The following is a 22,506-nucleotide window of genomic DNA, read 5'->3' on the forward strand; positions in this document are numbered from 1 at the left end:
TATATACATTTCAGCCATTTGAAAATAGCCTATCTACAAGCTCACAATGCGTCGCATTGTGAGCTTTTAGATCGGCTATTTTCAATAGATTTTTATGCATTTTATACATTTGATAACATTATGAAATGGGACATTCTGCATAATGACTACTTGGTACTACTTGGTACTTTAAGTACATTTTGATACCAATACTTTGCACTTTTACTCAAGCGCATTTGAGTTATTAGAGTATCTCTACATTGCAGTATTGATACTTTTACTTAAGTAAAAAAAAAGTAGTACTTTTCCCACCACTGTCATGCATAGACATATAAAGGTAGACGCCTCCTTCGGCTCTGAAGCGTTCGTATCTCGGGCGCGCTTCCTTGTTCCGCAGGGCTAGCCTTCCACTTCCTTCCGCTTCAGCAGGGCAAGCTGGAAACTAGTCTAGTCAACAGTGGTAGGCCAATCAGAGGCAGGTGGGGCGGGTCTTTTCTTAAGGAGGCAGCCGTGCAGCAACTAGTCAGTTAGACGCGCTGTGATTGGCCAGTAGTCAACGCGATGTGATTGGCCAGTAGTCAAACAGCCCTGCGGAAGAGCCTTGTATTGAGATACCAGTCGCTCCAATGAACTGCAGAGTCCAATGAGGTATCTAGGTTTCTATATCTATGCTGTCATGTGTACATTGTAGTAACATTTGTGTGTTTCCTCCTCAGTGTGGGCTGACTGAGCCCTGTGATAAGGGAACATGTACATGCAAGAAGGAGAAGGACTGCGTCAAAGACATGCACTTTCCGTTTCAAAACCTCTGCTTGTAACTCTACTCTCTAAGGCATGGTTCTCAAACTGTGGGTCTCCAAATTATTTTTTGGGGGGTCCCCAGAGGATTAGCTTAATGTGCAACATTTTTTTCTCACTCAACATTAAACAAACCAACATACAGTATAAGTGCATGCATACAGGGTCTCTGCACATTTATAAAGTGACAATTTAGGGACTTTTAAAGGGTCTACACCATGAAAATCACTTTTTTCTTGTTTTTTTGGGGTCCCCAGTGTCTCTTATACCCAAAAAAAACGTTTTTTTTTTTTAATTCAGTCATTCCTTCTCATTTCATGGATTTCCAGAATGGGCGTGTCTGAACAGGCAATCTCAGAATGGAAATGTTTATGATGTCATAAACATTAATGATGGCAAACCCAATGTTAAATGAAAAGTGCCCGAATTGCTCTACCCCCCCTAAGTGGGGGTCTACGAACAAATACTTCGGGCTCGGATTTTGGCTCCGCCCCCCGGAAGTGGGTGAAACAGGCACCTCAAACACTTGGTGGAATTGTTCAAAAATGTGTTTTTTTCGATTTTGTATTTTTCTTAGATGCTTCTTTTTATGCAGAATTTTTCCTTTTTTAAAAAAAATATTTTTATTTAATATTTCTTTTTTATTAACAGACATAATTGCTCAGTAGCCCCCCCCCTGCACAAGAGGACGTTTTGGTATTGCAGCTGAAAGTGCTGTATAAGCCAGAGACAATTGACTTGGGATGAGTATATCTGAGTGATGATTTAGGCTCAAACCTTTTGAAAAAGGTTTGAGGGACATACACCATATGATATTAAATATCAAATATTTTTTTTAAATTCATGGTGTAGCTCCTTTAAGACCTTTTTAATACCTATAAAATAAGAAATAAAAAATAAGACCATAACTGTGTCGAAAGTAATCCTATACAAAATGGTCAAACTGACAAATATTACATAAGAAAGATGCAAACAATGTGAAAATAGCAGATGTACGCACAGATCGGCTATTTTCACAATATCCATCTGTGGAACCGAGTCAAACTAAATGTAATGCCCCAACTCCTACAATTCCAAGTGCTTGTCAGGGTGGGGGTCCCCAGTTTAAATATGATTATTTTGGGGGTCCCCAGTTCAAATATGATTATTTTGGGAGGTCCCCAGTTTAAATATGATTATTTTGGGGGGTCCCCAGTTCAAATATGATTATTTTGGGGGGGTGGACAGCCTGAAAGGTTTGAGAACCACTGCTTTAAGGAAACACAATGCAAAGAAGATCTACAGCTTCATTGTGTTTGATCCTTTTGACAGAGATGTACCAATACTATATGTTCATGCATTTGGGCAATAAATAAATTAATTGAAAATGTCTCATTGTTTTCACTCAATCAATTAAACAATCAATATTTGTTTGGTGTGTAACAATTTACTCAAATACTGTACAAGTGCTTACAATGCACAGTACAATTTTGAGGTACTTTTACTTTACTTTCCATTTTTGTAACTTCTACTCACTAAAATTACAGTATTTGATAGCTTTAGTTACTTGTTATTTTGCAGATTGTATTATTAATACAAAACCTACACTAACCACATACAGTACAGCCGATCTACAATGTGACAGGTTATGAGGTTGTAGATCTGCTATTTTCTGAACATTTAAGTAATTTTCAAGCTCCAAAACTCCCACACACACACACACCCCATACTCCACCGCCACCCACCTCCCACACCACATGACATACCCCCTTATACTTCAACTATTCGAAAAAAGCCGATGTACAATGTGATGCGTTGTGAGCTTGTAGATCTGCTATTTTGCAAAAAGCTTGACAATCTTTGGAAAATTTGAGTACTTTCACTTAGGTACTTAGTATATTTTGATGGCAATACCTTTGTACATTTCAAGCTCCAATTTAACACTAATGGTGTGTATTGGTCTCATACTTTCTTCACACCTTATTCTACTGTGCACAGTAAAATCCTCTGTGTTAATGTATCCATGTCAAACTGACTGTGGAACCAAATGGACCCTACCAAATGGAATGAAGTTACTATGTACATTTCATTTTTAGGCTTGCTAATATGACAGCTGGAGCTCCTCTGGGCTCTTCACTTCATTGAAGATACTTGTTTACCCAGTGTTTACATAACCCTCTCACCTCTATCATTTATCACACACACACACACACACACGCGCGCGCGCGCGCACTCAAGTACTGTACTTACAAACAATGTTGAGGTACGTACATATGTAAATCTTTCCCTCAAAGATACAGTATGTCAAGAGAATATTTGCTTCCATTAGCACAGACTGAAAATAACGTTTATACTTGGCGTTTAACCACTTAAACCCCAGCATTCCTATTTTGGGGGGAACATTCACCAAAAATAGCTGAATTACAAGCTCACAACGTGTCACGTTGTGACGCATTGTGACGCGTTGTGAGCTTGTAGATCTGCTATTTTTGGTGAAGAGACTTGGTGTACTGTAGGCTGAAAAAGAACGCAGCAAGTACAGTTTTTTTGTTAAGTACTACATGGTTTTGAAACAAGAACAGGTCATAGACAACATATGAAAAACCACCACCCTGAAAAACATTTAAAAACGTATTAAATTTTGAATCTCTTATTAAGGAAGCTAATTAGCATAGCTATGCTCTCAGAATGGTTTCTTGCAAATAAGTTATCATTAGATGTAAAAAAAATCCAACTTTATTGTGTTGCAACTTGCAAGTAAAAACAAAAAATACTGTCACAAGATTTCTATTGGTGGGATTGAAATTAGCCAAGTTCAATCCACCAGATATCTAGGGGTCTTAGTTGATGAAAAATTATCTTGGGAAGAGCACATACTTACAGTAACCAAAAAAAATGTCAAGATCACTTGGTATCATCAGAAGAATCAATGGCTTGGTTCATCAGGCCTGCCTAACCCTAACCCTTTATTACAGTTTAATGTATCCATATCTCATTTACTGCAATATTGTTTGGGCAAGTACATATCCATCTAATTTACACAAATTACTCCTCACTCAAAAGAAATGTGTAAGAATAGCTACTTATTCTAACTATTTGGCTCCATCTGCTCCTCTGTTTAAAAAACGATATTTATTGTCTATCTATGACATTAAGACAGTCCAGTCCTGTTCTTTCATCTATAAATGCACTTACCTTTCAAATTGCTTCCTACACCTTTTAAAGAATATTTTAAGACCAACTCACAAGTTCATAATCATAATACTAAACAATCCGATAATCTCCATCCTCCCTTCAGCCGTACCACACATAGCCAGTTCTCCATTAAAGTCAGAGGTTTTTTACTCTGAAATACAAACATACTTATTGCCAACTCCTCATCTTCACTGAGTACCTTTAAACACAGACTGAAGGCCAGCCTGATGAATCAAGCCTCTCCATCTACCATTTAACATAGCTTTCTGCATACACACACACACTGACACGCATGTGCAGACACGTGCACACACACGCACACTCAATACACAGACACTCACACCCAAACATTCAACTGCAGTTACTGCACTCAAGGTATTTGTGTTTGTCGTGTCTTATGTTTGATTATTATGTTTAACTTGATTATTATGTTTAACTACTTGTTTATTATTTTTAGGTGAGAACCTTTATAAGCCATTTATGGGTTTCCTTTTCTCACCTGCACTTATTTCTGCGTTGTTTTAATACCTTTGTTCTTTGTTATTGTGCAAATAATGCACAATGTGTCGATGTAGATCGGCTATTCGAACTAGCCCAATACGTTATTCTAGCTTATGTAGCTTGGAAAAAAGGTGCTCAAGTTTGCATGTAGCCTGCAACTCATTCAATGACCATGGGCCTTGAAAGAACAAGCGCAAGCTCAACCTTTGAGAACTATCCTTTAGCGAGGATAGTTGTAGTAGTGGCTATTGAATCACTTGGATTGCTCTGCAAGCAAGCATGAGATCGGAGAACAAGCTGACAAAAGGCTAGTGACACTTCATGTTCTGAAGAAGCACATACTGTGTAAGAGGAATATAGCCTATATACAAATACAGAGAGGTTACAGCCAGGTTACATACAATACACTCGGCTGGAAGATAATAAGTCATCTCATTATGTTTGTTCCTCAATGCTTATTTTTTGTTGTGGGACGTGAATAAAAGCTATTTGCCAATCTTTTGTGGTGTCCATCCTTTTGTTGGAGTCTCCAACAAAAGTTGAGTTGTTGTTGAGTTGAGTTGTTGTTTTGTTGAGTTGTTTGGAGGCAGTAACAACTTGACTGAAAAAGAAGCAGGATAGGAGGACAATAATGACACAAGAAAAAACGTCGATGTTCTACAAGGCACATAAGTAAGGTCATGACACTCAAAAAACACTTCGAAATAGCAAATAGGCAAGGTCGACGCGCAAAAGGTGATCAAGTTTGCATGTAGCCTGCAACTCATTCAATGTCCATGGGCCTTGAAAGATCAAGCTCTATTGTGATCCTGAGAACTATCCTTTAGCGAGGTAGTGGCTATTGATTCACTTGAATTGCCCCTCTGCAAGCAAGCATGAGCTCGGAGAACTAAGGTCCGTTTTACAAAGTATAGAGAGTCTAAGTGGTTAAACTGAAGTGACATTGATAAATTCCAAATATTATCAAAGTATTCTGAGGCACCCCAGCACCCTAGGGTGCTGCGCCACCCACTTTGAAGCCCTGGGCTACATGACTCATTATTTCATGTCCAATCTGGGAACCCATGGTCAAAGAAAAGGGAAAAACAGCGCCCTCTGCTGTTTTTACCTTTGCATTTGACTCTGGGGGGGCTCTCCGATGGAATGAGGGAACAGGAAATAGGCCCGTTTGGTCTGCCTCAGCCCTCCTCGGCTCCTCCTCAGGTGGTGCGCCTATGTTTTCATTCCCACTAACAACATTTCTCCATGGAACACTAAAAACATTTCTCCGACGGAACATGGATCGTTTTGGTTATAAACCCACTTGTTTCTATAATGGAAGAACAATTTAAATGTTACTAACTTTCCGTGGTTTTGTCGGCTCTGAGGACGCTATTGTTAAATGAGTTTGGGTTTGTTTCCAGTGGGAAGCGAACGCACATATGTAAATCCCGGCCACTATATTTGATTGGGTAAAGCGCGGCCCGCTTCCTGAGGCCAATGTTGACACGTTCTGAACGGGGCTCCCGACAGATTCAGTAGCGCAGCTCTGAATCTGTTCAGTAGCGCAGCTCTGAATCTATTCTTGAGAGATTATTTCATGTCTGGCAACAATCAAGTAGAGGAACTATTTTCAATTATTTGATTAACTGAAAATCAATAGAATAAAAGTTGAGAAAATAAGCAATAGTTGTAGCCCTATTCACATTTACTCATTGGTCGAGTTGACTTGTAATGAGAGTAGAGGTCAAATGAGTAGACCACACACACACACGGGAGAGTAAGATGATCACTGTGACAGTTAATACACAGGGAACCACTTTCACTGGAACAGGAACCTAACCACCATTGTCTAGTTTACAACACACACACACACACACACACACACACACACACACACACAGTGTAAACTAAAGTAACTAAGTACAAGAACTGTACTTACAAACAATGTTGAGGTATTTCTACTTTACTGGAGTACTTCCAATCTTCAATACTTTTACTTCTACTCCACTACATGTCAGAACCAAATATCGTACTTTTTACCCCACTAAAACTTTAGTTAGTAGTTACTTTGCAGATTTTGATTATAATTAAAAACATACATTAACCACTTCAACACATATATACCGATCTACAAGCTCACAACGCATCGCGATGCGACGTGTTGTGAGCTCACACACACACACACACACACACACACACAAGCTGCTGACATCGTTACAACAAACACCAAACACAGCAGAAACACACACACAAGCTGCTGACATCGTTACAACCAACACAGCAAAAACACACACACAGGCTGCTGACATCGTTACAAGAAACACCAAACACAGCAGAAACACACAAGCTGCTGACATCGTTACAAGAAACACCAAACACAGCAGAAACACACAAGCTGCTGACATCGTTACAAGAAACACCAAATGCAGCAGAAACACACACACACACACACTGTTAACAACAGTCAATAATTCACCAGGTTCACACACTGATCTAGGACCTGATCCTTGTAAACTCCAGCCCTTACTATTGGTTGGTTGTAATGTCACTCATCTAGGACCTGATCCTTGCACTCCTTACTAATGACATTGTATAATGCGTTTCCTTTGCTTGATGTTCTATGTAAAGCACATTGAATTGCCTTGTTGTTGACATGTGAACAGCTGTAGACGGTCAATTACACGCACACACACGCACACACACACGCACACAAAGAGTTTAAGTGGATAACATAGGATTTCCAAGAGGCCAACAGTCTGCTCCGTGCACTTCACCGGCTCAGTGGTCTTGTGGTTAGAGGGTGAGCCGCCCTGAGACCGGGCGGGAGGTCAAGAGTTCAATCCCCTGCTTGGGACGGCAGCATCAAGGGTTTGTTGGACTGGGAGTCTAAGTCCCTGTGACAACACTAGCGTCATGTCCTTGCACATCAAGCTGCCTCACGCTAAAGGAAACAGGAGATAGCCTCCTGATATTTGAGCCACAGGGCTCAGGTTTCCCAAGGCTAACTGAACAGTCTGCTCTGCTCTGCTCTGTGCACATCAACAGGTGTGATGTGCAGACTGCAGTAGTGGAAAAAGTACTCAATTGTTTTACTTAAGCAAAGTATCAATACTGTAGAAATAATAATAATGTAGAAATACTCTGTTACAAGTAAATGTCCGGAATTAAAAATTTACTTGAGGAAAAGTACACAAATATTGGCGTCAAAATGTACTTAAAGTACTGTACCAAAAGTAAAAGTGCTCATTATGCAGAATGTTCTCTTTCACAAGTTTTCAAATGTATAAAAAATATTTGAAAATAGCAAATGATTCAACAATCTCACAATATTTCCAATTTTCAGTACTTTTACTTCTACTCTAAATCTCAGGGGCAAATATTGTACTTTTACTCCACTACAATGATTTGAAAACTTTAGCTACTAGTTACTTTGCAGATTTAGATGATTACAAAACAAAACAAACATACACATACACCACTTCAGCCCTGTATATATTTAGGCTTTTTGAAAATTCAGTTCTACAATCTCACAATGCGTTGCATAATATTCCAGTAAAGTAAAAACACCTCAAAATTGTACTTAAGTACAGTACTTGAGTACATGTACGTTACTTTACACCAGGGGTATTCAACTAGATTAGGCAGGGGGCCACAATTGTAAAATTACTTGAAGTCGGGGGCCACAAGACCGTGTTCGTGGTTAACCGTTTGTTATGTGTGCTATATAGGACACAACATTGTCCTATATAATATTATGTCCATTAATGGTAACTTATTCGGGCCTGCTTCATACTGCATTCATGCCTTTTGATGTTTCATAGGATAATTTCTATGCCAGTCCTTTATAATGCACAGGCTTTGATTTAGATATTGAGAAAATAGGAGGTAGATATGTCAGTGTTCTGTGCATGGGTCCCTGTGCATGGAAGTGTCTTTGTGAGAAGAGAATTTGAGGCAAGCTGGCAAGGTGAAGTGTTTACAAGTTCCTAACTTCCTATGAAGGAAAGGTTTTAGCTTTTATTTTTTTGAGCATCCTGCTGATAAGAGCACAAGCTCGTATGATGCATTTCATTAAGCTCAGGGCACTATTGAGGATGAATGAATCATACTGTGTAAAACCTACAAGTGGATGGAAATGTAGAAGATGGAAGGTGGACAAAATCCACTCAAATCTAACTAATGGATGCCATGTGATGGATGAAATGCACTCAAAACTTAAAGGCTACCAACTTTTATTCCCTCAACACAACTTTCTTGCAGCCTATGGAATATGACTCTTAAGTTAATACTGATCATAAAAGTAATGCTTACTAGGAAATGTTTTCTATAAGAATCTAAATTCATAAAGTCAAACATGTTGTAGTTATAGCAGAGCCTGTGACATGAGAGAAGGTTTAAAAAAAGAATGAAAGCAAGCAACATGATATATTGTGGCAGCGTGCACGAACGCCCGTATGAAGTCAAGTTTGGGGCAGTCACTTTGTAAGCTTGTAGATCAGCTATTTCTGAATATTTGAAAATTTATTTTTCATCACGACTATGTAATAATTATGACAGGCCTAATCAGGCCCATGATGACACAAAATTAGTTTGACATCCCTGCAACGACTCCTATCAGAATATAACTATTTGACACTCATCTCTTAACCCATTAAGACCTGAGACCGATTCTACAAAATGTCTTCTAAATCCTAACAGTTTTTTGAAAGAAACCTTGCTGTCAGTGGTTCGCAAACCTTTTCATGTCAAGGACCCCAAAATTATATGTATTTGGCCGCGGACCCCCATTTCAAAATATTTTGTTCCAGGGACCCCCAGAAGCAAAGATTTAAGTCACAAATGTTCGCTTTAAAATATATATATATTCAAAGATTTGCGCACATTTTCTTGATTTTTCAAAAATAGCAGATCTACAAGAACAGATGCGTTCCAGGTCTTAATGGGTTAAACCCCCTTTCGTTTTGTGTTGTCACGGGAGAGTAAGATGATCACTGTGACAGTTAATACACAGGGAACCACTTTCACTGGAACAGGAACCTAACCACCATTGTCTAGTTTACACACACACACACACACACACACACACACACACACACACACACACACACACACACACACACACACACACACACACACACACACACACACACACACACACACACAGTTATAGACGTGTGAAGGTCCATTTGGAGTTGGTAAACTCTTGGAGTAACAGATACTGTATGCAAAGGCCATTTGGCTCCTAACTATCAATCATTTAGCTGGGGGACCCCTGGATCCCGCTCAAGGACCCATGGGGGGTCTCCAGACCCCACATTGAGAACCAGTGATGGAACTACAAATGCATGCCAGGTGGAACTACAAATTGACTGATATAAGAACAACTATGTCCCTGATTGAACTACAAATGGAATGATAAAACTACAAAATACATCACAGATATACTACAGTGGTTCTCCAACTTTTTCATGTCAAGGAACCCCGAATCAATGTATTTGGCCGCGGACCCCCATCTGAAAAAGGTTTTTGCCAAGGACCCCCCATACAAGATTTGTGTTGTTAAAAATATCTTTAAAATGTATGAAATTGTTTCAAGCTTCTTCTTTTTTTAAATAGCTTATCTACAAGCTCACAATGTGTCACATCACGACACGTTAAGTAAAGTGGTTAAAATGTATGCATTGATGAACACATTTTACTTGGGACCCCCTGGAACCCCTTCAAGAACCACTGTATAGAAGGCAACATCACTGAGCTACAAATTGACTCATGGAAAATACAACTATAAATGCCTCACTGACACAATTAGCCTACAAATGGACTGATGAAAAAAACAAATTGACAAGTACATCGTCTGACAGACAGACCTCTAAATACATCACCCATTGAACTACAAATAGACAGAACTACAAGTACATCATCTGACAGTCAGACCTCTATCACCCATTGGACTACAAATAGACAGAACTACAAATGCATGACTTGAAGAGCTAACACCAGGTCATACATTAAACATTTGTAGTTCTTTGTGACAGGGAGTCAAGTGCCTCAATAATCAACAATCAATATTAATAATCACAAGCAGCAGCACATCAATCACTTGTAGGCTGTGGCTGCTTTAGCTCAGCAAGCTAACGTTAGCTACACATAATCAGGGGTTGGGTTTACACCGATATGGGCTACCCTAAATAATTCTGTGACCGCGACTTTTCAGCAGTGGTGGAATAAGTACTCAAATTTTTTACAATGTAGAAATAACTCTGTTACAAGTAAAAGTCCATAATTCAAAATGTACTTGAGCAAAAGTACAAAAGTATTGGCATGAAAATATACTTAAAGTACCAAAAGTAAAAGTACCCGATATGCAGAAAGTCCCATTTCACAGGTTTCAAATGTATACAAATAATCTTTTGAAAATAGCAGATCTACAAGCTCACAAAACGTCGCATTGTGAGCTTGTAGATCTGCAATTTTTAAAATACTTATACATTATTTTTATAATACTAAAAATATATTTATTTTAAAATAGCGGTGACATAATTGGATAGGTCACCGATGTGAGCGTAACACAGAAACGTAAAAAATACAACTGAACCTAACCTAAAGCCGCTTAAATGCCCTCACACATCTAATCAATAGCTGATCGGACCGATTCAGGATCGATTACCCCCCCTGGCTTACCTTTAGACCTCCATCTCCCCCTGATAACACCAAATAGATTCTTTAACGTTTGTCACGAGACATAAACGTTGTGCAGGAGCGACGCACCAGCTCATATTTACATGGAACCGAGATGCGTTCGGGAGACCTGGGAAATCCGGACTTTAACCACTTAAACCCCATATGGGTAACCAGAGTCCCTCATAGTGTCTTACTGTCTTTTGTGTTTTGTGTTATTGTGGGGAAAGCTTTCGCTGAAAATATAGCCAATCGACAAGCTCACAATGCGACTCAGCGCTATAATAAATAATAATATTAAATAATAATAATAATAATAATAATAATAATAATAATAATAAACGTTGTTTATATAGCACCTTTCATGACATGAAATGCAGCTCCCAGGGCTTTACCGAGCAAGAATAAAGCACAAGTGCTTTACGGAAAAAGTACAAATGATTAACAACTAGAAAAAGTGCTCCTCGGAGCACAGGTCTCCGCCAGGTCAGGTAGGTTATTGTGGGGCAGCAATGTTCGGAATTAGCCAATCAGGATGGAATATGAAAAATTGGACGGAACCATCTTGATCACTTGACTATATGTGTACCGATTTGCATGATGTTTGAATTTGTAGGAGTAATATAAAAAAGAAAAGTGTTGCAAAATTGGCCTCCTGGTGGCGCTATAATAGGGCAATGTTAAAAGGGTGGCATTTGTTCTGCAATGTAGTGCGAATGTGCGTGCAAAGTGTCACCACAATCGGACACTGCATTCATGATTTGTGGCATTTTGTTCAAAACGGGCCACTCCTGCAAACTTTAGATGTCAATGTTAGCCAATCAGGATGGAATATGAAAATTTTAAAAGATCCATCGTGATCACATGACTATAGAGATCAAGTGTACCAATGTGCGTGAAATTTTGATTAATTCTGAAGGCTTAATATCAAAAAATGTTTTTTACATAAGTTGGCCTCCTGGTGGCGCTATGAAAGGCAAAAGTGAAAAATGCAGGTCAGTTGTTTTTCCTTGGCCTCTAGGCGTCTAGGGAGTGTGCGTGCAAAGTTTCATGCAGATCGGTGCAGTTATAGTTAAAAACACAAATCGTCCATTTATAGCGCCACCATGAGGCTGATTTGAACATTTTCAAGTGGCATTTCTTCCTCGGCCTAGTGGGAATGTGCGTGTGAAATCTCACGGAAATCGCAAGCTGCGTTCATGATTTGAGGCATTTTGTTGAAAACGGAGCAATACTGCAAACTTTGGAAGCCAACCTTAGCCAATCAGGATGAAATATGGAAAATTGGACAGATCCGTGTTGATCACATGACTATAGAGATACTGTGTACTGATTTGCGTGATGTTTGGATAAAATCTGTAGGAGTGCTGTCAAGAAATGTGTTTTGCAGAAAGCGGCCTCCTGGTGGCGCTATAAAAGGCTAATTTAAAAAATTTGGGGCAGAGGTTCTGCTCTGGCATCCAGGGAGTGTGTGTGCACAGTTACGCTGCAATCAAGCCAACGGTGCCGGAGATTAGCTGTACACAAAATGACAGAATGACGGACACACGGACACACACACGGACGGACACACACGGACGGACGGACAGGGGGCAAAACATACTCTCTCGCCATGCCTTTCGGCCTGGCGGAGACAATAAAGCAAAAAAGAAAAGCAAAAACATAAAACAACATTAAAAACATAGCAACAAAGGCAGTGAATCAGGCAAAACAGAGCATGAATAACAACACAGAGATTTAAAAATCAACTGAAAGCAAGAGTGAAGAAATAGGTCTTGAGCTGTGCTTTAAAGCTATATATATATATATATATATATATATATATATATATATATATATATATATATATATTATTATTATTATTATCTCTTATTATTATATTATTATAGTATATTATTATACTCTAACCAGCCCTATGAGAAGCAGTTATAGATACACATCCAGGCTTAGAGAGCATTGGCATAATAGCCTCTACACTTTTTAAGTAATTTACGTACTTGAACATTTTGACCAGGCGCTTGACAGCCGCCTCATGAATTGGTGTATGAGTGAGTGGGGTGGGGTGGGGGGCGGGTTGCACTTGAGTGATGTTGTGTTTTGTTTTGTTTTATTATATAATTTGTATATTTTTATACTGCTGTCTCTTTTTATATTATGTGCTGTCATTTTTTTTTATATGGACCCACGGGTCTGAAATAAATATTATATATTATTATTATTATTGTTATTATTACCATTATAATAAGAGTCTTCAAGTTTTTCAGGCCTTAGCTGAGAGAGAGATGAAGCAGTGACCCCCATGACATATTATGTTGCAGCTTAAACTTTTTCATAGATTTCATAGATAGACTTGTTAGACAGCCTATCATTGTGGTCATGTAAATTAACGCTCTTCTCCAAAAGTTTAACTATTGTCTACTTGATTGTCTACACACACACAAAGGACTGCATGACACACATGCCAATGGAATCAGAGCCATATGGAAAGATAGAAGCATCACCAATGGTCGACAAAGTGTTCAACCCTAGTTCAATGGTTCAGTGGTTCTCAAAGTTGGGTCCACGGAACCCCAGAGGTCCTTGAGGGGGTTCCAGGGGGTCCCCAGCTAAATTTGTTAATATACCATCAAAATTTAAACCTATGCATCCACTATTTGAAAATAGCAGATCGCAAGCGTTGAATCGTGACGCGTTGTGAGTTTGTGATCTGCTTCTTTTTTTGGGTGTAGACAGAAAAAAAGAGTGTACGAATTACAGTTGAAACTCAAGTCCATTTTTTATAGAGGGTTTAATTGGTTAAACTTATAGTTATGATGGAGCTACTTGAATCAGTGTAAAGAAAAGCATCAAATACATGAGACTGACTCACAAATGCACTTGATCAGACACTTTGAGAATTAATAGTTTTTTATTATCAAAATAATGTCTCCAACACAGAACAACAGTGAGGAGCAGGTCAACAGTAGCCCGACACTCAGCCTGAATTTTCATTTTGTTTCACTCCATTATTCAGTCTGAAAGCCCTCTCAATGCAGCCGATTTCTGAGATGGGGGCGTGGCCAGTTTTTTTTTTCAAAGACTCTTTGGTGATTGGTTCATACTGGATTATTTATCCCGATCCCGATTCGTCGTACAGATTTTCAACCGAGAAACACCCGCCTTCGACAGCGTCACCAGACCCTGAATGCGAGGCAAACGATTCAGGGGGTGGAGCCAGGCTAGGTCAACAGAAGACAACACAATTTAATCCAATAGAATGTTATAGTAGAGGAGTCGATTAATCTATCAGTTAGAAGCTTTCATCATGCTTGTTGAAAACGCTCTGTGAATCTCCTGTATCCCATTTGTTTCTGATTATGGTAACCAATGACAACTTATTGTATTACAACATGTATTCCTTAACTCTGATTATGGTAAATGTTAGATGAGAGGCTGTGAGAGCACGATGTTGGGAACGTCACCAAAAATCATATAATGACTCTCTCAATAAAATAATAAAAAATATTTCTGAATTCATGTCTCTTTCATGTTTTCCTGCAGTTGTATGTTGTTACAATGAAATAACTCATTCTCAGAGGAGAGGACAAGCTATGATCAGAAACATTGATGTGATAAACACAGCTGTAGTTTCCTTTATGGGTGAGGTCTGCTGCAGGAAACAGGAAGTTGGTAGAGTGATTGACAGCAGGTGGAGCAGCTGATGGTGAAGTTGGAACCCTAAAACACCTGCAGCCCCTGCTGCTGGACCTCAGGAACCCAGTTTATGGAGGAGAAGAGGGTGATGTTGGGCTTAAACAGCAGATAGGCCTATATGCAAACACAGTAGACAACATCAAACAGACATTGAAAAGAAATGAATTAGAAATAATTGGTTCTGAACAGACAGTACATGGTTGAATCATGTTCTTGCCTTTTCTTGCCTTTCTTATTAAGTGCCATTCACATTTCTTGCTGACCAGACAGGGGCGGGCTGGGACCAAAATTCAGCCCTGGCATTTTGGTCCGAACCGGCCCACCGCTAGCCTGGTAAACCCCCCCTCCCTCCGGAAATTTCATTTGCATTTGATTTCAGGAAGGAGTCTGGGATTGCTCAGGGAGTAAAGCTGCCCGGTCCGCTGCGTGTTAGAACCAATCAGCGGCTGCTAGGGGCGGGATCATCCAATCACCTGCCAAGTAGTTTGAAAAAATGAAAACGCCGTCTGTCATCGATTCTGCTACCGGAGTCTCAGATGGAAGTAAGCTGTGAAACAAAATGTGTGTCGCAAGCTTCTTTCATTTGACGGAGTCAGGTTAGCCCACCGGGGGGGGGGGCGTTTTGCCAACGGGGGGGGGGGGGTCACTGTTTTAACCCGGCAACCCTATGTAAATTACGCCACTGCTGAATAGCATCCCAGCCCAAACATTAACGTAACTAATAATTGGGCCGCGCGACCCGGAGATGACCGTAATAATCCTAAAACGGGAGCAAAAATATTTTTCCCGCAATCTTTTTTATATATATATATATATAGAGAGATTATTTTTGGGTGGCCCATGGCGGCCTGGTCGGCCTGGAATGGCACGGCCGTTCTGGAATTGTCCCAAATTTCCCAGTGGCCAGCACGTCCCTGTGACCAGATAAAACACTATCCACATTGATCAAACTACATAACAATATGTAGACATCATATCTGTATACTGTACATACAAATTGCATCTGTGTTCGGTAGTAACACGTTACTAAGTAATAGATTACTGTAAGATTACTTTAAACGAGTAACAAGTAGCACAACTTATTATAGTTGCCAAAACAGTAACAATAATACAGTTATTCATCCAAGTAACACTGTGTTACTGCTCTACACTGAATTAACATGATGTGGGTCCGCATAGATCTGCATAGAGAATGCCAGTCATGCGACATGCTGTAGTCACACTCAAAAACAAAGAAGATCTACAAGCTATCAACACGTTGCAATACAATGGGTTGTTAGCTTGTATGTTTGTTCTTTTTTAAGAATGTGTCTCGTGCAAAATATGTACGTGCAGATGAGGACAGATCTGTTGGTCGAAAAGTTGAAGGAGGATGGTGTATTGTTGAAGAGATTTTTGGTTACCTGAACAGATCACCTCCAGTGTGTCGGAGGAAGTACCAGAGGCCTTTATTATACACTCCTTCAGAGAGGATTCAGATCCCAAACAGGTAGTCGAAAACCACCATATAGGTTGATCTGCAGAACGAGTACTTTTTATTGAAACAGAAGATCCACAGTCCAGGTGTCTACACACAACGGACGATAACTTCTTGTTCCAGTATGAATCAACCGCTGGTCTCCACTCTCCCTGGTGTTTCATCTCCAGTATACCAGAACAATGATTGGTTCCTCCCACCAACCGGACATTATCAGGTCCTGTATATGGAAGATAAAATAAGTTAAAAAAATATATGATTTAATTGTACAACAATAATCCAAAGGTGCAGCTTGTCTTTTACTTGAACAGGTGAGTCCAACAGTCTTGTCAGGTGAGGAGGTGTTTCTAATTGAGTCTGACGTTCCACAGTCCAGGAGGACAGACTCACCACCTTCACACTGGAACTCTTTTGTCCACATTGGAGCCGCCACTTCTCCATAGAGCGACCCCTGGAGGACTGAAGGAGCCCCACAGCCAAGCTCCCTACAGACCACCTGTGCATCCTTCTGGTCAAAGTCACCTTCACACACTGAGACCCACGACTGATTAGACTTCACCTCCACTCTGCCTGAACATGAACTAGTCCCATTCACCAACCTCACAGACTCTGAAGAGAAAGAGCGAGGGAGAGAGAAATACCTTTTTAGATACAATTATGCTATACTAGAAAAGTTAAAAGTACAAATTAAAAGACCAAAACAATTAATAAATCAATACTTTTTGCTCAAAAGTCATTCTCCAATCATATTCACACGCACACGCACACACACACACATAAATATTTGCGTCCTCCCCACACATGCACAGTTCTTTGAAAAAACATGAAAAAAACATGTTGCTATATCAGTGGTTCTCAAACTTTTTCATGTCAAGGACCCCCAAAATGATATGTATTTGGCCGTGGACCAAAATATTTAGTTCCAGGGACTCGTAAAAGCAAAGATTTGAGTTAAAATGTTTCGCTTAAAAAAATATATATATTCAATGATTTGCACTGATTTTCACGATTTTTCTAAAATAGTATATCTACAAGTTCATAGCGCGGCACTCGGTGCTGCGCTATGAGCTTGTATATCTGCTATTTTTCAATAGCCAAATAAATATATCAAATTGACACAGATGCGTTCCAGGTATTAATGGGTTATGGATGGCTGGGTGGATGGATGTATGGATGGGTGGGTGGGTGGGTTGATTGAGCTCACCCCAAATCTGGTGTCGGATCTATCAGACTCCTTTTCTCCACACTTCCTGAATGAAGATTCAGATCCAGAGCAGGATTCTCTAACCAACCATACAGGTTGATATGTGGAAGAATAATTCCAATGTGTTGCAACAGCAGAGCCACAATTTAGCTGTCTACACACTAAAGATGATGTCTTCACATTCCAGCCGTAACTTCGCACTGGTCTCCACTCTCTGTGGTGTTTCATCTCCACTCTACCAGTACAGTGACTTGTTCCTCCCACCAACCTGATATCTGCACTGAGCCAATAGATTAAAGGGATATTTCACTTTCAAAAAAACTTTTGGTCATTTTATCGTCTACTCAGGCCTTTGTGAACCGCCCAGACAGTTTTTAAGTTGCTTGATTCATTATTTAGATATTTGATATTCATTTTATCAGACACGCCCCCTTCCTATACAAACCCATTGTAACTTCAAACTTCATTTTAACCATGTTAGATTCATCAAAAACACCCGTCCTTGGTTCTGGTGACTCACCCTGCCCTCCTAATGCGTGAGGGGCCGTGTTTTTTCAATTACTTTTTTCATTTATTTTTAATATTTTTTTTGGAAAATGAAAAAAATAAAATATAATAAAAAATGTAAATCAAATAAATGAAAAAAGCAATCGAAAAAACACGGCCCCCTCACGCATTAGGAGGGCAGGGTGAGTCACTTTAAGCGGTAACAATTTACGTAAAGACCATGTAAAAGAAATTAAATCATTTGTTCTTAAACCAACACATTCTCACTCCCAAGACAGCAAGCGGATGACTTCCTCTCGACGGCACATGTTGACGAGGGAGGATATGAGTTACGATTCTGCCCCTATCGGGACATAACTCGAACGGTGTTGAGTTGGCTGAAGCGGACTTCGCAGCGCTCGACACGGGACTCAAGTCTGCTTTAGACGGTGCACCTCCGTAGTTTACATTTTTTTTTAGCTGACCCTTTTAGTCTTGGGTTTGAGAATGGCACTTCCACATTCCTGGAGTGCGGAAGTGCCCGGGACGACTGGAAGGGGGGTACCCTTCCACGTTCGACGTTTGGCCACATTTGTCCCAAGAAGTCAAGTTATGCATTTTGGGGAGTGAGAGTGTTTTGTCTAAACACATTATAAATGTTAAAAATGTATGGCTGACAACATTTACAAGGTCTGTGAAGTATGTTGTAATGAATTGTGGAGTTAGACCATTTAAACAGTTTTCAACAGTTTCCTCAATAGAGTGCACACCGCCACCAGGTTAATATAATGGTTTCAGTGCCTTCAGTGGACACACCCCCACAGTTCATAGCAGAGAAAATACTGCTTGTTTTTCATGAATTTTAAACAAAATTTTATATAATATATTTAAAAAAACATGTATCATTCAAATGTGGCTGGGTGGTTCGGTGGTGTGACAAATTGAGAATACATGTATTACTGCTTAGGCCTGGGGCAGTGAGGATTTATTGGAATTATTGGTGAACACCCCCCCCCCCCACCCCAAAAAAAAAACGTGGTCAATATAGTGCGTAGTACACCTCAGGGCGCCAACAAGTGTCATTTGGTAGCGCAGACACAATATAGTGCGTGCACAATATAGTGCGTAGTACACCTCAGGGCGTCAGCAAGTGTCATTTGGTAGCGCGGACATCTTGGTGGGGTATAAACAGGTTGACTTAACATTGACTCCCACCAGTATGTCTGCAGCTATGCCACACCCCCCATGGTGACGACACGTTGCCAAGCACTATAGCTTCATGGACTCGATCTGCGGTCTAATACTGCTGCATCTGCTGTCACCTACCGTATCTGCAGCTGCTTGTATGCGCCCCCCCCAAATCAAGCACCAAAATGGAAAACATTATTGGACTTCATTAAGTCTAGAAACAGTTACACTTTTTCTCAAAGGAGGTTTAGACCATTGGAGTAATATCCAGGGGTGTACTCGAGGTGGGGTGTTGTTGTTTGAGCTGCACGCACGCCCGCACATGCAGGGACATTAGTAGTTTGTAATAATCCAATCCTAAAGTGTATTTATCTTTTACCTGAGCAGGTGAGTCCAACAGTCTTGTCAGCTGAGCAGGTGTTTTTATTTGAGCCTGAGGTTCTACAGTCCACGAGAGCAGACTCGTTGCCTTGGCACTGAAACTCTTTGGTCCACATTGGAGCCTTCACTTCTCCATAGAGCGCTCCCTGGAGGACTGAAGGATCCCCACAGTCAAGCTCCCTACAGAGCACCTCTGCATCCTGCTGGTCAAAGGCACCTTCACACACTGGGACCCACGACTGATTAGACTTCACCTCCACTCTGCCTGAACACAAACTACTCCCATTCACCAACCTCACATACTCTGAAGAGAGAGAGAGAGAGAGAGAGAGAGAGAGAGAGAGAGAGAGAGAGAGAGAGAGAGAGAGAGAGAGAGAGAGCATGTTGTATTGGCTGAAATAGAATAGTGTGAGCAACGTGTTTGTGATCCGAAATGATCCGACAGACAGACAGACAGACAGACAGACAGACAGACAGACAGACAGACAGACAGACAGACAGACAGACAGACAGATAGAAAGATAGATAGATAGATAGATAGATAGATAGATAGATAGATAGATAGATAGATAGATAGATAGATAGATAGATAGATAGATAGATAGATAGATAGATCAAATAAAATAATATATATTACTGCCATTGCTGAAGTAATGGTTTGCTACCTGAACAAATCACCTCCAAATTCCTCCAGGTATTTTCAGTCGTTATTGTTACACACTCCCTCAGTGAAGACTCCGATCCATCACAGGTTGATATAGGCCACCATACAGATTGATAAAGAGAACTATGATACATTTCTGCTGAAACAGCAGAGCCACAGCCCAACTGTCTACACACTACAGATGATGACTTCAGGTTCCAGTATGTTTTCCCCTCAACCACTGGTTTCCACTCTCCCAGGTGTCTCATCTCCAGTGTACCAGTACATTGACTGGTTCCTCCCACCAACCGGATATCTGTACAGAGACAATGCAATAAGCTGCTATTTAGACAGCTCTTTATGGAGAACTTAACAATAGTACAACACATAACCGCTACAGAGTATAAAATGCAGTCCTTCCCCATGCAGCTAAAAACCTTAATTGTAGTTTGTCTTTTACCTGAGCAGGTGAGTCCAACAGTCTTGTCAGGTGAGCAGGTGTTTCTAGTTGAGTCTGAGGTTCTACAGTCCAGCAGAACAGACTCATTGCCTTCACACTGAAACTCTTTGGTCCACATTGGAGCCTTCACTTCTCCATATAACACCCCCTGGTGAACCGAAGGAGGCCCACAGCTAAGCTCCCTACAAACAACCTCTGCATCCTGCCGGTCAAAGTCACCTTCACACACTGAGAACCACGACTGATTAGACTTCACCTCCACTCTGCCTGAACACAAACTAGTCCCATTCACCAACCTCACAGACTCTGAAGAAAGAGAGAGAGAGAGAGAGAGAGAGAGAGAGAGAGAGAGAGAGAGAGAGAGAGAGAGAGAGAGAGAGAGAGAGAGAGAGAGAGAGAGAGAGAGAGAGAGAGAGAGAGAGAGAGAGAGAGAGAAACAAAGAAACAAACAAAAATGTTTATTAAAGCATTACAGAATATGAATTAATCCATTATGGATGCCTATGGAACTCTAAACACATTAGAGACATGTTATTTTACTGTAGACCATCATACAGAGAGAGATAAATAACATTGCAATTCACACAAAAACTAAACGAAAGAAAATGTCACTTGTAAATAAGTTTTTTGGGGATTTAACTAATTGTTGGGGAAAAAAAAGAAAAAAGCAGACACACTAAAAGCCGTTTTTTAGGCAGTCCAATAATAAAAGTTTGTTACCTGAACAGTTCACCTCTAATCTGTCGTGGGATCTAGAATGCCTAATTTCTACACACTTAGAAGAGATTCAGATCCAACACAGGAATATGCAATATTCCATACAGGTTGACGGGTATAAACAAATTTAAATTGTGTTGAAACAGCAGAGCCACAATCCAGCGTTCTACACACTACAGATGCTGACTGTTCCAAATGATTCCAAACAGACCAATCACCATCCACTGGTTTCCACTCTTCCTCATGTTTCATTTCCAGTACACCATTACAATGACTGGTTCCTCCCACCAACCTGACATCATCAGACTCTGTACAGAGACAATAGAATGAGCAGCAAAAAAATAATAATAATATCTTTGTTTACCCGCTGTCTGATGTGTTGGTTGAATCTGGAGAGCTGAAGAGAAACATAATCAAATAAACGAGTTTCACCGTAACGGAGTATATGAATCCTCATCCTCTCTACCAGTACAGCAGGTTGGTTAATCTGTTTAAATACAGGAGATGATGTCCTTTGTTTTTCCTGTTTGCTGCTATTTATTTGATCTTCACAGAGTGGGAATGAATAACTATCTGATTTCTATCAGAACACACATACTAATAAAAAAAAGTAATTCAGAAATAAATGTAAGAGAGAAGCAATGTTTTTTTTGTAAACAAACAGGTTGGTAGTCGTGGTGATTTGGTCACACTATGTCCTTCACTACCACGGGTGTATACAACCATTTAGGACAGAGGTCATGACCTCTCGTGCTTCCAATGTGGATTCAGACATTTGAACTATGTTTCCTCTGAACTGCTGGAGCAGACATATTGACACGTTTTTCAGTCCTGACCTAGGGGTGTATGTGTGCGTGTGTGTGTGTGTGTGTGTGTGTGTGTGTGTGTGTGTGTGTGTGTGTGTGTGTGTGTGTGTGTGTGTGTGTGTGTGTGTGGGCATATACATTTTATTGAGAGAGAGAGAGGGAGAGAGAGAGAGAGAGAGAGAGAGAGAGAGAGAGAGAAAGAGACAGACAGACAGACAGACAGACAGACAGACAGACAGACAGACAGACAGACAGACAGACAGACAGACAGACAGACAGACAGACAGACAGACAGACAGACAGACAGACAGACAGACAGACAGAGAGTATGGGTTGCAT

General features: G+C 40.3%; 1 protein-coding gene across 2 annotated transcripts in view; it reads right to left on the reverse strand.

The window, feature by feature from the left end:
* The window catches only part of galnt11 (UDP-N-acetyl-alpha-D-galactosamine:polypeptide N-acetylgalactosaminyltransferase 11 (GalNAc-T11)), a 38,246-nt gene extending 27,008 nt beyond the window's left edge, over positions 1–11,238 (reverse strand). For both annotated transcript variants that reach the window (XM_080417954.1, XM_080417955.1), the window contains exon 1: positions 11,116–11,238. The gene's annotated coding sequence lies outside the window, so the exon portion shown is untranslated. The remainder of the gene's footprint in view (positions 1–11,115) is intronic.
* Between the last annotated feature and the right edge of the window lie 11,268 nt (positions 11,239–22,506).

This window comes from Gymnoscopelus braueri (genome assembly GCF_963280865.1).
Source record: "Gymnoscopelus braueri genome assembly, chromosome: 21".
Classification (NCBI taxonomy): Eukaryota; Metazoa; Chordata; class Actinopteri; order Myctophiformes; family Myctophidae; genus Gymnoscopelus; species Gymnoscopelus braueri.